The sequence below is a fragment of the Opisthocomus hoazin genome, chromosome 14 (assembly GCF_030867145.1).
Source record: "Opisthocomus hoazin isolate bOpiHoa1 chromosome 14, bOpiHoa1.hap1, whole genome shotgun sequence".
Classification (NCBI taxonomy): Eukaryota; Metazoa; Chordata; class Aves; order Opisthocomiformes; family Opisthocomidae; genus Opisthocomus; species Opisthocomus hoazin.
Window position 1 is genome coordinate 8,198,017 of NC_134427.1, and position 12,663 is coordinate 8,210,679.

Genomic DNA, 12,663 nt, shown 5'->3' on the forward strand with positions numbered 1-12,663 from the left:
CAAAGCATCATCCACTTCATACTTCCATCTGAACAAGGAACAAAAGAGGCTGACAGCCCAGCACCACCTTCCCTGCTTGGGGGCTAGCGCCCTTTCCGAGGGATTTTCTGTCAGTTTATGCAGAAACCTTACTCTTGCTAGATGCAGGGACAGGAAGTTTGGATTCTTCTATAAAACTAAAGACCAAGGCAAAAAGAGGCCTTCCAGAAACAAAGGAGGTGGAGCCGCAGCCGGCAGGGGGGTAACTGCATGCCATTGTTAAATATTAACATAAAATAAAGCAGTAGAAATGGATGTCCATCAACAGAATTAGAAGGAACTAAGTGAGTTTAGGAACAAAAGGTTTACTTATTTAAATTACAGGAGATGAAAAACAGCTGGGAACGCAATTTATAGCACAAAGTACAAAGCCACAAGACTGTTAAATGCAATTATATTTCAAAGTACTTTTCCCCCTCCATTTTAAACTAAACATGTACAATTATTTTAACTAAAGTAAAACTAATGACAATATAGCCTTTAGATGTTCCATCCATTCCCTCAATCACTTTCAAATTCAGCTCATCCGTTTACATTAAATAAATAGTTAGATTCCCTCATCCAAATAGAGGTCGGCCTTTCATATAGGAGACTAAAGCTTGAAGAAAGAACACCACTGTGAGCAGATCTTTATTTTTAAAAATTACCTCTTACTATTAAATTCATGGACCTTAGATTCAAATACTTTCATATTTGTCTTTATCACTTCTCTGCACAAAGGAACAGTGAAAAAGTAGCTGACTAATTAACTTTACTATTTGTCACATTTGATTTGTACGTTTAGTCATAGCAGGGATACCTATCAGTAAAGATATTGAAAGATATTCAAAGGTTTGAGGCTTTGGGTTTTTTTTTTTTCCCTGCTTGAGAAAAAGAGCACCAGTGTTCAAAGCCTCTGGGCCAACAGGGCCTAGCACTAAGATGTAGTCTGCATCAAGGGCTAGGTTTTCAAAATCACCCAGTACTGCCTTTATTGTGCTTCCACTATTACCTGCAACAAAACTCTGCCGTCACCTGAGACTCTGGCTTGTTTTCCTCTACTGCAGAGCTGCCTTTGGTTCCACTGGGCTCTGCAGCAGCAGACTCCAAATCTCAACAGGCAGCTCCATCACCGGCTCCAGTTGAGTGCCATCTATTAATGGTGTTTTCAATTCCAAGTATTTCTAGCACTGGACGCTGCCCTGCAGAGCGCTGAGCCACCTCTGGCTCCTGAAGCTGTCCCTTGTGCCTTACCCCATTAGACCCTTTATTTAGAAGGCTTCCACTTCAGCATAACAAAGGGTTTGTTGCCATTCAGCAGAGGTGCATCTCTAATGGTCACTGCTTAAGGCCAAGGAACTCTCAAAATTAGAGCCGAGAGGTTTTCCGAAATATCAAAATGCTAGCACAATCAACTATCCCACTATTAGCTTTTCCAACAACAGCAAAAACATTCAGAGCCTTAGTCACACATCAATATATTAAATTTCTTAAAGTTTCCGTCTATTATAATTTTCATGCTTAAAATATGTTCAAGAGCTAAATGAAACCCTTTTGTCTCAGTAAAAAACCTTTCATTTCTTTCAAAATGAAACTGGTTGCAACTCCTTGCTTTGACAAATTTTTCTTGGTTTAGGTCATGTTAAAAAAATTACTTGTTTCAGATGCCAAATAACTGCCAAAGGAAAAAATAAAATCAGTTATTTGGACAGATCTTTTTAAGGTTAGGAACTTACTTCGAGTGTTCTGGGCTGTAACAAGCTATTGGTTTCGATTCACCTAAAAAAAAAAATTACCAATTCACCAAAAAAAGCACCAGCCCATGCTAACAAGCTATAAAAAACACATGCACATATAAATTAGTTTATGTTCTTGTTCTGACAACAGCCTGTACCAGATGTTTTGGAGAAAGACACAAGAAGCCTTGAATTAGACAGATGTGAGATAATCTGCCTCCCACCATGGGTGTCTTCCTAATCCCTTAAAACCTGAAGCAGAAGGTTGAGTATCTTTCCAAAAACACTGCAGTAGTTTCTGTTTGCACTAACTATTATTAAAGGCAAAGCTAGCAATGATATGTTTTACAAGCCCTGTTTTCAGTTACTTACAGCTTTGCAAAACTTTGGACTGACAGTTTCATGCCAGGTACCTTTCTTGAACTAAATTTGTGCATTCTTTTTTGACAGTTTCTGCAAGAGATATTAATGTACTTCTAAGAAAATGGCTTAAGGAATATACATCATTCCATAAACGTTATAGCAAATTCTTGCTGACCATCTCAAGGCACAGATATCTTCCCAACAAAACACTCCCTTATACTTCAGCAGAGCAATTTTGTTGGTGACAGGGATTTTGCTCTGCCTTTTGCTAATTTAAAAGAAATAAAAAGAAGAAAAAAAAAAAAATCACATTTGGCCAGGTTGTAAATCTTTGGGGAAGAGAGACTCAGCATAGTTCTCTTAAAACACCATATGCACAGAGTGGTCTCCAGCCTGGCTCAACGGGGGCTGAGCTGGATTTTCTCTTTGCCTCCTCCCCAAACCAGCAGGCAGAAGAGCCAAGGCTCAGGATGTTGTCACTCCCAAGATCCCGCTGCTTCTGGTACCAGCACAACATGAACAGGCTGCAGAAAATATGGGCAGCGAGAACCACATCTGGGAGAGAACAAACCAGGGAGAAACACTGAGTGGGAGAAGTTGGAAGCCGGTAACTGCAGATGCGGGATTGATGCTGGCGCTAGGACATGGGAGCACTGCCTGATGAGGACTCAGGCATGGCACTCATGAGAGAGCAGCAGGGAGGCAGTGGCTGCAAGAGCCACCATGACATGGTGAGGTCCCTGAAGGTGACTGAGGACAGGGACAGAAGCAGCCAGTGCAGGACTTGGTACTGATGTAAAGAGCATAGGAGAAAGCATGGGACGGGACTGGCATACGGAAGCACTGGAAGAAGCCCAGGAAGAAGATGCCATGCTCAAAGAGACAGGGAGTGCAATGAGACCACTTCACTGCAGGGACTGAAATGGAACCAGAGGTTCCTCCACCAACAAAACACCGTATTCCTAAAAGGTTCCAGTCCTCCTTGAATAGTTCACAAATGAAGGTATTTACATGTTTCTCTGTTTGTTGTATTACAGGAAACACATATAAAATCTGTCAGGACACTGAAGTCTTGATTACTACAAGTTGCAGTAGTGGACCCCTGGGAAAAAAAACCTGATCACCTAAAATCTGCTGCGGTGCCTTGTGCAGAGGTCATGTCAGGATTACACAGACAGCTCCAACACCAACATTTTTTCATTTCTTCACTTCGATGCAAATAAAAGAAAAAATAAAGTAAATTGTGGTTTGTTTGTTCATTTGTAGTTCATCTAGGTGTTTCATTCAATACCAAGATCTTAGCAGGGTTGATTTTCGTCCTCCTTTGGTGGCCATGATCTCCACAGATGAACACTTCTACACACCAGCCTACGCAGCATCCACTGGTAGATGGAACAATTGGCCAGACAAGGGGACAGGACAATGAGGACCACGTTTCACACGCATGGCTTGTTTATACACACAGTTTTACTCGCTTAACACAATATGCAATCTTAAATCAGTTCAGCCAACAAAAGCAGAAGGCTAAACAAACAATGGTTTTGTTTAAAGTAAGTCTTATTTGGGCCTATCTTAAACAGATTAGGAACAGGTTAAATTTAAGATCTCTGCTGGACCACTCCACACTGTCTTTTGGTTTAAAAGTGAAAATACACACGTAGGCAATACACAAGTAAGACAGCTTTTTGCCGGCATACTTCAATAGAGCAAACAAGGCCAGATGCTCAGATGCTGAAGTACTTGCAACCACAAAAACGGAAGTCAGCTCCTAAAGTTTAGCTGCAAACAAGATGTGGACAACATAAGGAGGTGCAAAAACAGTTATTAGTGTCCCGAAAAAAAAAAAAAAATCTAGTTCCCAGGCTATTACTGCCAAAGAGAGCCCTTGTTAAGACATTGTTAATTTTGCAAAATTAACCATACAGTATTCATTATAATAATTCCGGATATACTGTGCTCAACAAAAGAGATTCCTTTTTTAAAAAGGATGCATTATCTTTGCTTTTTATTTGGTTTGTTTGAATATTAATTTGTTTTTAAAGCTGTAGCTCTACAAAAGTTTTTTTATGTCTGAAAGTCGGAATTCACAGCACGAACATATGAAAAAGTCTTTAAAGGACTGGAGTCTTCCTGTTATTTCCCTGCTACAGTCTATAGTCTATACACCAGAGACAGCAAAAATCTCACCAAAACCAGGAACATTTTAATAATAAATAAAAGCTTTCCTGTCATTGGAAAATATTTTCACCACAAAAAGCAATGTATTTTTAATTATAACGTTGAACATCTCTTCAACATGAGTATGCCTGCCTTCAAGTGAACCCTTAGCACAGATGCACTGCCTACACAGCAACCCCAGCGCTCAAGCACTGGGGAAACACCACCAGAGCAAGCTTCATCTTACAGCAGTGCAGCATATTTGCACCAGGGGCTCTCATGACTGATTCTATCAGTCTAGACAAAGCAGGTAGCAGAGCTCAAAACTCAAGAGATGGTCTTTGCACACACGCACACAAAAAACAGTTCATTTTGATTCATTTGGACAGGGGAGCAACTGCTTTACCCTACCTTCCTCTAATATGACATTTATGAATATGCTCTACACAAGACTGGTTTCTGCATCCTTTCTGAAGGAATTTTTAACCACAGAGTCAAAAGAAAGCAATATACTGAAATGGGAAAGACAGCTTCATACAAGGTCCACTGGTGCTGTCGGCAGGCACAGCAATGCTGTGGAGCACATGTGCAAGAGCACAAACTGCACACCAGCGCACTGCTGGGCCACCAAGCCCCCGGTAAGAATCCTACCCCCAGAACCAGGAGAAAGGATGCAATGGGAAGGATGAGCCCATACGGTATCAGATTTTGGTTATCCATCTCAGACAATCACCAGCCCTAGCACTGATAAGGCTATTGTCAGTTTGTGTGGGGTGATTACTCTAAGCAGCAGCACGATCCTTGCATGGCTTACCTGAGGAAGAAAGATGGTTTAACAGTGTCCATAAATGATGCAGGCTCCGCTATTACTGATTGAAGATGAGCTGGGTTCTCTGAATTACACAACTTTTTACATACCTTCTTTCAGGTGGGTACTTTTTTTTATTTTGGCCTGGCTACCTTTTAAAGCTTATTGCTGATTTTCCACTCTGTTGCATAAAAAAAATCCTGCAAACACTGTTACAGACCATAGCTAATCATCTGCAAGCTATAAAACATTTAAAAGCTTTACATTTAACCTATCTATTGGCAATAAAACATACTCCAAGACAAATGCACTATTTGAGACAGATGTTTGAAATATGAATGAATGTTTGAATATTCAGTTTTAAATACTCATGATAAAAGAAGCTGCAGAGACATGCCATTGATCTAATACTTGTTTGCACATTCCTTCGGGCTATGCATGAAGCATAATGGGATTTCTATGTTCCTAAACAACAAAAGGTGTAAAAATGCCTTTTCAGTTGCAAACTTTGTTCATTTATTCCTGGGGCAAAAGAATGCAAATCTTAAGTCATTTTTTTGTGCGCTGACATCAAGTCTTTCTCACACAAAACGTTCCTTAAAGAAACAAGAAGAAAGTTCAGAATAAAGTCATGCTTCCTCCTCCACATGTCCCTTTAAAAACAAAAAAAAGGAAAGAAAAGAGAGAGAGAAGGAAATTTCACTTAACTCCATTGTACCTGCCAGCTAAACGTAAAGGCTACTTAAGTGAGTGACTCTAAGCTATTAGGCATGTATGTCATTAATAAGAATGGGTTTGCAAGGTCCAAGCAAAACATTTGTTTCGGTATGGTTAAGCCTGCAGTGCTTTTACTGCATGCACTTCTGCCCAGCTCTGTAGTTCAGTGACAGAACCTGTTCACAGACAGAAATAGCAAAACAAATCTACATTAATGGGTATGATGGTAGCTTATAAACATGAGCAAGAAGTTATCCTGTACAAAGTAACATTCCCTGTTAATCCCTCTAATTTTGCTTTTTCAGTTGTTCCTTTGCAGAGTAGAAGGAGAGCTTTTCTTTTTACTATGAAATTGCAGATATTTAAAATTAATACTAAGTCAGGAACTGAAAGAATGGGGTGGAGGGATGCATTTTCAAGGAGTAGCGCAAGGAAACAGTGTTAATGTCAGAATCAATCCTTGAGCTATGAATAACTTAACTTCAAAGCTGATGCTGCTGTCTGACTGAGCCCCCTATGTCTTCAAGGAAGATAAAGCCACATATGTAGTCAAACCAATGTTTAATTCAGATTACGCAGAACAATACAGAAACTTGACTGGAGCCAATTAAAGTAAGCTTTCACTGACTGATAAAAATGCCATTTGGCAACCTTTCTGTGCACAGCAAGGAGCAGTTTGAGAGCGTTACAGTTCTGAACCCACATTTATTGACCTAAGATATTTCTGTACTTAACACATCAATACCAGCATTTCAATTATGACATTTGATATTCTTCTTTCAAAATGGGAAGAATCTTTACTTCTATCAGGGACAAACCCCCATAACCTTGTAGGGACTATGCAGAAGCACAGAGAATATTTTCAAATGAAAAATGCAGTCTCTAGGAGATCACTAAAAAAAGGTATTTGGAAAACACAACATACTTTGCTCAAGTACTGTCCATACACTGAAGTGCATTTCTCCTATCATCTCACTATTGTAATTTAGGAAATGCAGGCAAACTCAGGCCTTGCTCTTGCCCTTGTTCACACCCACCAACTGATACGTGGTGCTTCATGGGAGACGTAGTCTGGTCCCGGGCCCCACCATATACGAAGAACAAGGACAGTTGTCTCCCAGCTCAAATCCCTGTGGAGTAATGCACCACAAGAATCACAGAATGGTAGGGGTTGGAAGGGACCTCTGTGGGTCATCTAGTCCAACCCCCCTGCCAAAGCAGGGTCACCTACAGCAGGCTGTAGAGGACCTTGTCCAGGCGGGTCTTGAATATCTCCAGAGAAGGAGACTCCACAACCTCCCCGGGCAGCCTGATCCAGGGCTCCGTCACCCTCAGAGGGAAGAAGTTCTTCCTCATGTTCAGACGGAACTTCCTCTGCTTCAGTTTGTTCCCATTGCCCCTTGTCCTGTCGCTGGGCACCACTGAAAAGAGCTTGGCCCCATCCTCCTGACACTCACCCTTCGCATATTTGTAAGTATATATTAGGTCCCCTCTCAGCCTTCTCTTCTTCAGGCTAAACAAGCCCAGCTCCCTCAGCCTCTCCTCGTAGGAGAGATGTTCCAGTCCCCTCACCATCCTTGTAGCCCTCCACTGGACTCTCTCCAGTAGCTCCTCATCTTTCTTGAACTGGGGAGCCCAGAACTGGACAGAGTACTCCAGATGAGGCCTCACTAGGGCAGTGTAGAGGGGAAGGAGAACCTCCCTCGACCTGCTGGCCACGCTCCTCCTAATGCACCCCAGGATCCCATTGGCCTTCTTGGCAGCCAGGGCACACTGCTGGCTCATGGTTAACCTGTGGCACTGAATAGCTGAGCTGCCCAGAAACAAAATTTTACGTTGACTTAGAAACACATAATGAAACATTTCAAGACTTCAAAATTAAGTACTATGACTCTGCTGAGTCATAGCTTTCAGAATAACAGTTACTGGCACTGTTGGCAGTGAACATAAAAGTATTCAAATCCAAGAATTGCCAGTTAACCTAATTTAAACCTTTTGGTACCAGATTCTATGATAGCCAAAAATTTTATAGATAATCTATGGGTGTCTATAAAAGACTACAAACTAGCACAGCTGTGCATCAAGATAGGCTGGTCAGAAAGCAATCAGATGGAAAGGACAGCATTTGAAACTTTTAACAAGCACCTTCCATCCTGGCAGAAAGAAACCAGAAGATCACACTACAGATTATGTTCAGCTGCAAGTCTTCTGCAAAGCCCTGTTTCTAAAGGACTGGACCCAGCATTGCTTCTCAGTTCCTTAAAGATCTAGTTTCCCTGTGCCTCAAGCCCCTACCTGTGCCTCAAGCCCTTACCTGTAAAACAAAAGCAAGTTATCCCTGTCCTACACACTGCCCACCTGTCTATACAACTGCAAGCTCTTTGGGGCAAAAGAACTGCAGATAAGGCCTCACACTGGGGTTGCGGTCTTTAGAAGTAACAAACACAACTAAAAATTGTGTGTGTAGGAAGTACTGAAAGACCATGAGCCACCCTTGGAAGGGAGCAGAAGTATGAAAGCAGCTGCATTACCTTAAGCCTAAACTTTGCCATTAGTATCAGACAAATGGCATGCAAGCAATGTTAACTGCCAGCAGTAAACTTCACCAATAGGCAGCCAGAAGTAGGGGGAGAGAACAATTGAGCTACTTTCCAAGAAATTCTGTGATTTTCCAGCTAACCGTGCAGCTGTAAAACTGAAGAGTCCAGGCTGGTTTATGTAATAAGAGAAAGCCAGCATTATAAGCAGTCAGCACATTTCAAAACACAGTGGTGTACTTTCTTCGGTATTTCTTCTCCTTCCTTCATCCTCATCTCTATTTGATTAAAATTTGAAACCCACATCGTTGACATCATTTCCAGGGACAAAGTCTATGCTGGCCGCCGTTCACTCCTCTGCCAAATACAGCACCTCGCCATGCAGATGCCCCAGTCCCCTCTCGTTGGCACACACCAGCCAGAAGAGAGATTAACAACGAGGAGAGTAGGGTTTCTTAAAAGCTCTTCATAATGGACAGTGTCTGACTATGTAGAGGCATAAAAGGATCGTGATAAACTCTGTTGTTGTCAAGAAAGAGAGGAGCGCTTAAAAAGCCTTTCAAATAAGCAATTTCCCCTCACATCAGTATCCTCTTGACTGCTAAGCTCTCTCTTTTGTCTCTTACCTTGAATGGTGATCAGCAATGCATGATTGGCCAAGGGGCATCAGCTGTAAGTAACAACACGAGCCAGCCAAACCACTGCGGCAAGGAAAGACCACTCTCCTAAAGACCTATCTAATTCGTGGAGAAGAAGAAAGAAAAAGCAAAGTGTGATAGCTTCATTTGCCTTGCCTGTATTGGGAAAGGGTGTAGGATTTGCCATCCCCCATGTTAGGTTTACTTAGCATCCCATCTTTGAAAATAATCAGGATTGAATGTGCAGGTGCCAGGAACCCCACTGCCAAACAACTTTCCACCCTACAGGTCTTCATGACAGTTTTGCCTATATCCTCCAGGACAAGGGCCAGTGGGCCAGTAGCCCTTCCACCCTCCACAAGCCTCCTGTCCTATCCTCAAACAGCTGCGCTGCAGCCAAGAAGTTTCTTCCTTGCAAAGTGTGTTGTATTTTCTTGTCACATTTGTCTTGTGCTTCAACTAACTGGCACAAGCCTAGCAGCACCCTGAGCACAGTCAGAGCACACACCGAGTTAAAGATCAGCAAAGATCAGCTTCATGCTGAGTCAGCAGTGCCATAGCCAAAAGGGGCCAATTTTATTCTTTTAAAAAGCTTGGTTTCTCATAGGAATATTTCACCTGTGATACTTTAACACTGCTGTTTAACCTGGCTGTGTGATGAAGGGCTTTCCAGAGCTGTTGGTAGCCATGCAGAGACTCTAAATCACTTCTTCACTAACCCAACTCCATTCAAGTACAGAGCAAGTAACAGAGTCAAGGCTGAGAGTTTTTATGAGATGTCAGAAATTTGCAGTAGTCTGATGCACAAACGTCCATCTTACAACAACCAGAAGGCAATGCAGAGCACCTCTTCGTAACAGCCAACCAATACATTTTTTGGCTATATAACAATTTTCACGCAAGACCGTTTAGACAGATAGCTGTCTCCAAGTCTCGTCTTACACTACCAAGCAAATCCTCTCTCCAGCCAAAAGAGCCACTTTGCCCACAGAGATGGCTTTTAACATAAGGTTTTGTTAACTGGATTTTTGGGGAAAAAAAAAAAAATCTTGGCACAACTCCCTCTGCTGCAGCAGTTTTAGCCAGGGAGCCAGGGCAGTTCCCTTTCCTCCAAAATGGCTTTGCCTTATTTTGAGTAAGCTGAAGCAACAGAGAACAGTGGAAATAAAGAGTGTGAATATGCTTTTCTGGGCCTTGGAAAGTCCATAACACTAAAGGCGCAAAAATGTTCATAGAATGACAGTGCTGATTGTACAATGCCAGCAGAATAGGGTTCTGACCACAGAACTTCTGGGAAAAGACTGGAAGAAAAACATTATTTGGAAGCTACCAGAACATGTACCCCATCTGAGACATCTGAAGTGATCTGCAGAAGTGCTGAGTACTCTGAGGGGCGAATGAGACCAGTGAGAGCTCTGCTCTGAACATACTGAGAGTATAAATTGGTATGACTCTGCAGTCATACGTGTTCTCTAAATTTGACATCTCCATGAGTTAGCACCATTTCCACTCCCTAGTTTCTCCGCAGTGTCTGTGTCATCCTCTCACCTCAGTGTTGTAATGACAATTAATATTTGCAAACTGTTTACAAGCCAGAAGCATTTAAAAACAATAAATTAGTAACTCTGTCCGCAGCCCAGGGTTTGCACAGCATGCTGTAGCAAGGCACAAGACCATACGTGGAACAAGAACTGAGAAGCACTGTGTGCCTACACAGTCCACGTGTACCAATCCTGCACATCAGATAACCTGGCACATGAGCCTTGTTCATACACACAAGGGGAATCATTGACAGTTGCACAGGCAAACTGCAGTAGCTGACTTGATGTAACCCTAATACTTCATTAATATTGGGGACTGTCTTTAACACTGCCCCAAAAGGGTAAGCAAATGCTTTGAGAGCTGCCAAGCCGCTGACCTTCCTCAGTTCAAAAAGGTGAGGGTCTTCCCTGCATGCTGAACTATGTAGAAGAGCACAATTTTCCTCAGAGTTTTATACCAGGAGCTAAGTCTCATTACCAGTGTGTTATTTCCTCAAAGCCGGACTCCCCTCTCTCACGCATCTTAGAAGTTAGCATAAAGTTTTAACCAGAACCAACCTAGTTACCGTCAATATCAGCTGCTACCCAAACTTCAGTAAGATGCCTCATTTCAAGAGCATCTTCCAGAAGATGTAAAATGAAGAGAATGAAGAGTGTCCTTTAGTCCAAAGCCCAGCAAATCAAACGTGCACAGTAACTTCAGTTCATGCCGCCAGACATTTCAAAGATTCTACATACTGAAAAATCAAATTGCCTCTTATGTGGAAGGTTAAGGTTCTCCATGTCTCTGTTGGTACTTTCACAAGATACTTTGACAAAGGTTGTTTTTCGGATTCACACAGATGTTAACCACAACTGCTTATTCATACTCTCACAAAGCCCACAGAGCCATAGGCTACATGTGGAGCACCACTGTTCTGAGCAACACAAAGTCAGAGAAGAGACCATTCCCTCTTTCTCTGGCTCCTCCACCCAGTAACATGGTGGGTTACAAACAAGGTGCTCCTTCCATTAGGCATCGGGTGGAAGGGGTATAATCATGATCCTGAACCTTCCCATCGCCCACTAACTTCAGTGGATTTTTGCAGAGCTCAGGTCAGAAAAAGTATAATCTTATCCTTTAAGGTCTATGCTCAGGTACACCACCTCCTGAAGGCCAGCAGCTCAAGACATAGGCCCTTCACTCTTCTCTAGAAAACACTAAATTTTCAAATATACTTTTCTGGGAGAGGGGAACTACAGGAACACTTTTGTTTAGAAAACAGTAAAGGAGCACACAGAGTTTAAATAAAACAAAGCAAAAATTAATACAGTCTGTTACTTTTTGTGCATCGTCATTTTTCTTTAGAAAAATGTTATCAGGACAATTCTCCAAGCAACAGTGACCTAACAAAGACATCACTTATTAAGCCATTTGCACAAATAATTGCATGTCATTCAGATATTAGTCTTGCTCCTCAAAGCACCACAAAGGAGTCTTTACTTTTTGAGCACATACAACTTCCATTAACATCAATCAGCTACTCACATATTCAGCATGGACAGTAGATCTCTTGAGAATCTCTGCATTCATCGTACCTTGTCTGGGGAAACAACAGAAATGTAACAAAAGCAGACCCCAAATCAATGAGGATTCAGCCCCTGAACTACCATGCCTGACTCTCAGCGTTTCTCATCCCCTACTGCTCCCCCAGCTCCTTATGAATCATTGCTGGGGCGCATCATGCTCCTGAACAGCGCACCTCCGTCACCAGCTCACCCTGGAGCTGGTCCTGCTCCAGGTAACACCAGGCAAACCCACATTCCCTCCATGTTCAGAGTGAGTGACAGTCACTCACTGTGGATTCCTGTTTCTCAGATTCAAATTAGTGGATCAAATCCAGATTTTCAGATTGTATTTTTTACTTTGGGCCTTTCCAAATTTTGTGCCCACTAACAAAAACAGCACTGCAGCTAGCTGGTTTTGCCAGCAATTTCTACTAGGGTTATGTCAATCAACATCATCATTCCTCTGCAGTATTAGTGCCTTCAGAACTGACATATGCAAAGGAGAGCAGAAGTGCTAATGCTTTTCCACTTGAGTGTGGCAGCCATATCACACTGCGACAGTAGTATCTTAACCCCTCCTTTTTCTTTTCAGTCTCTGCA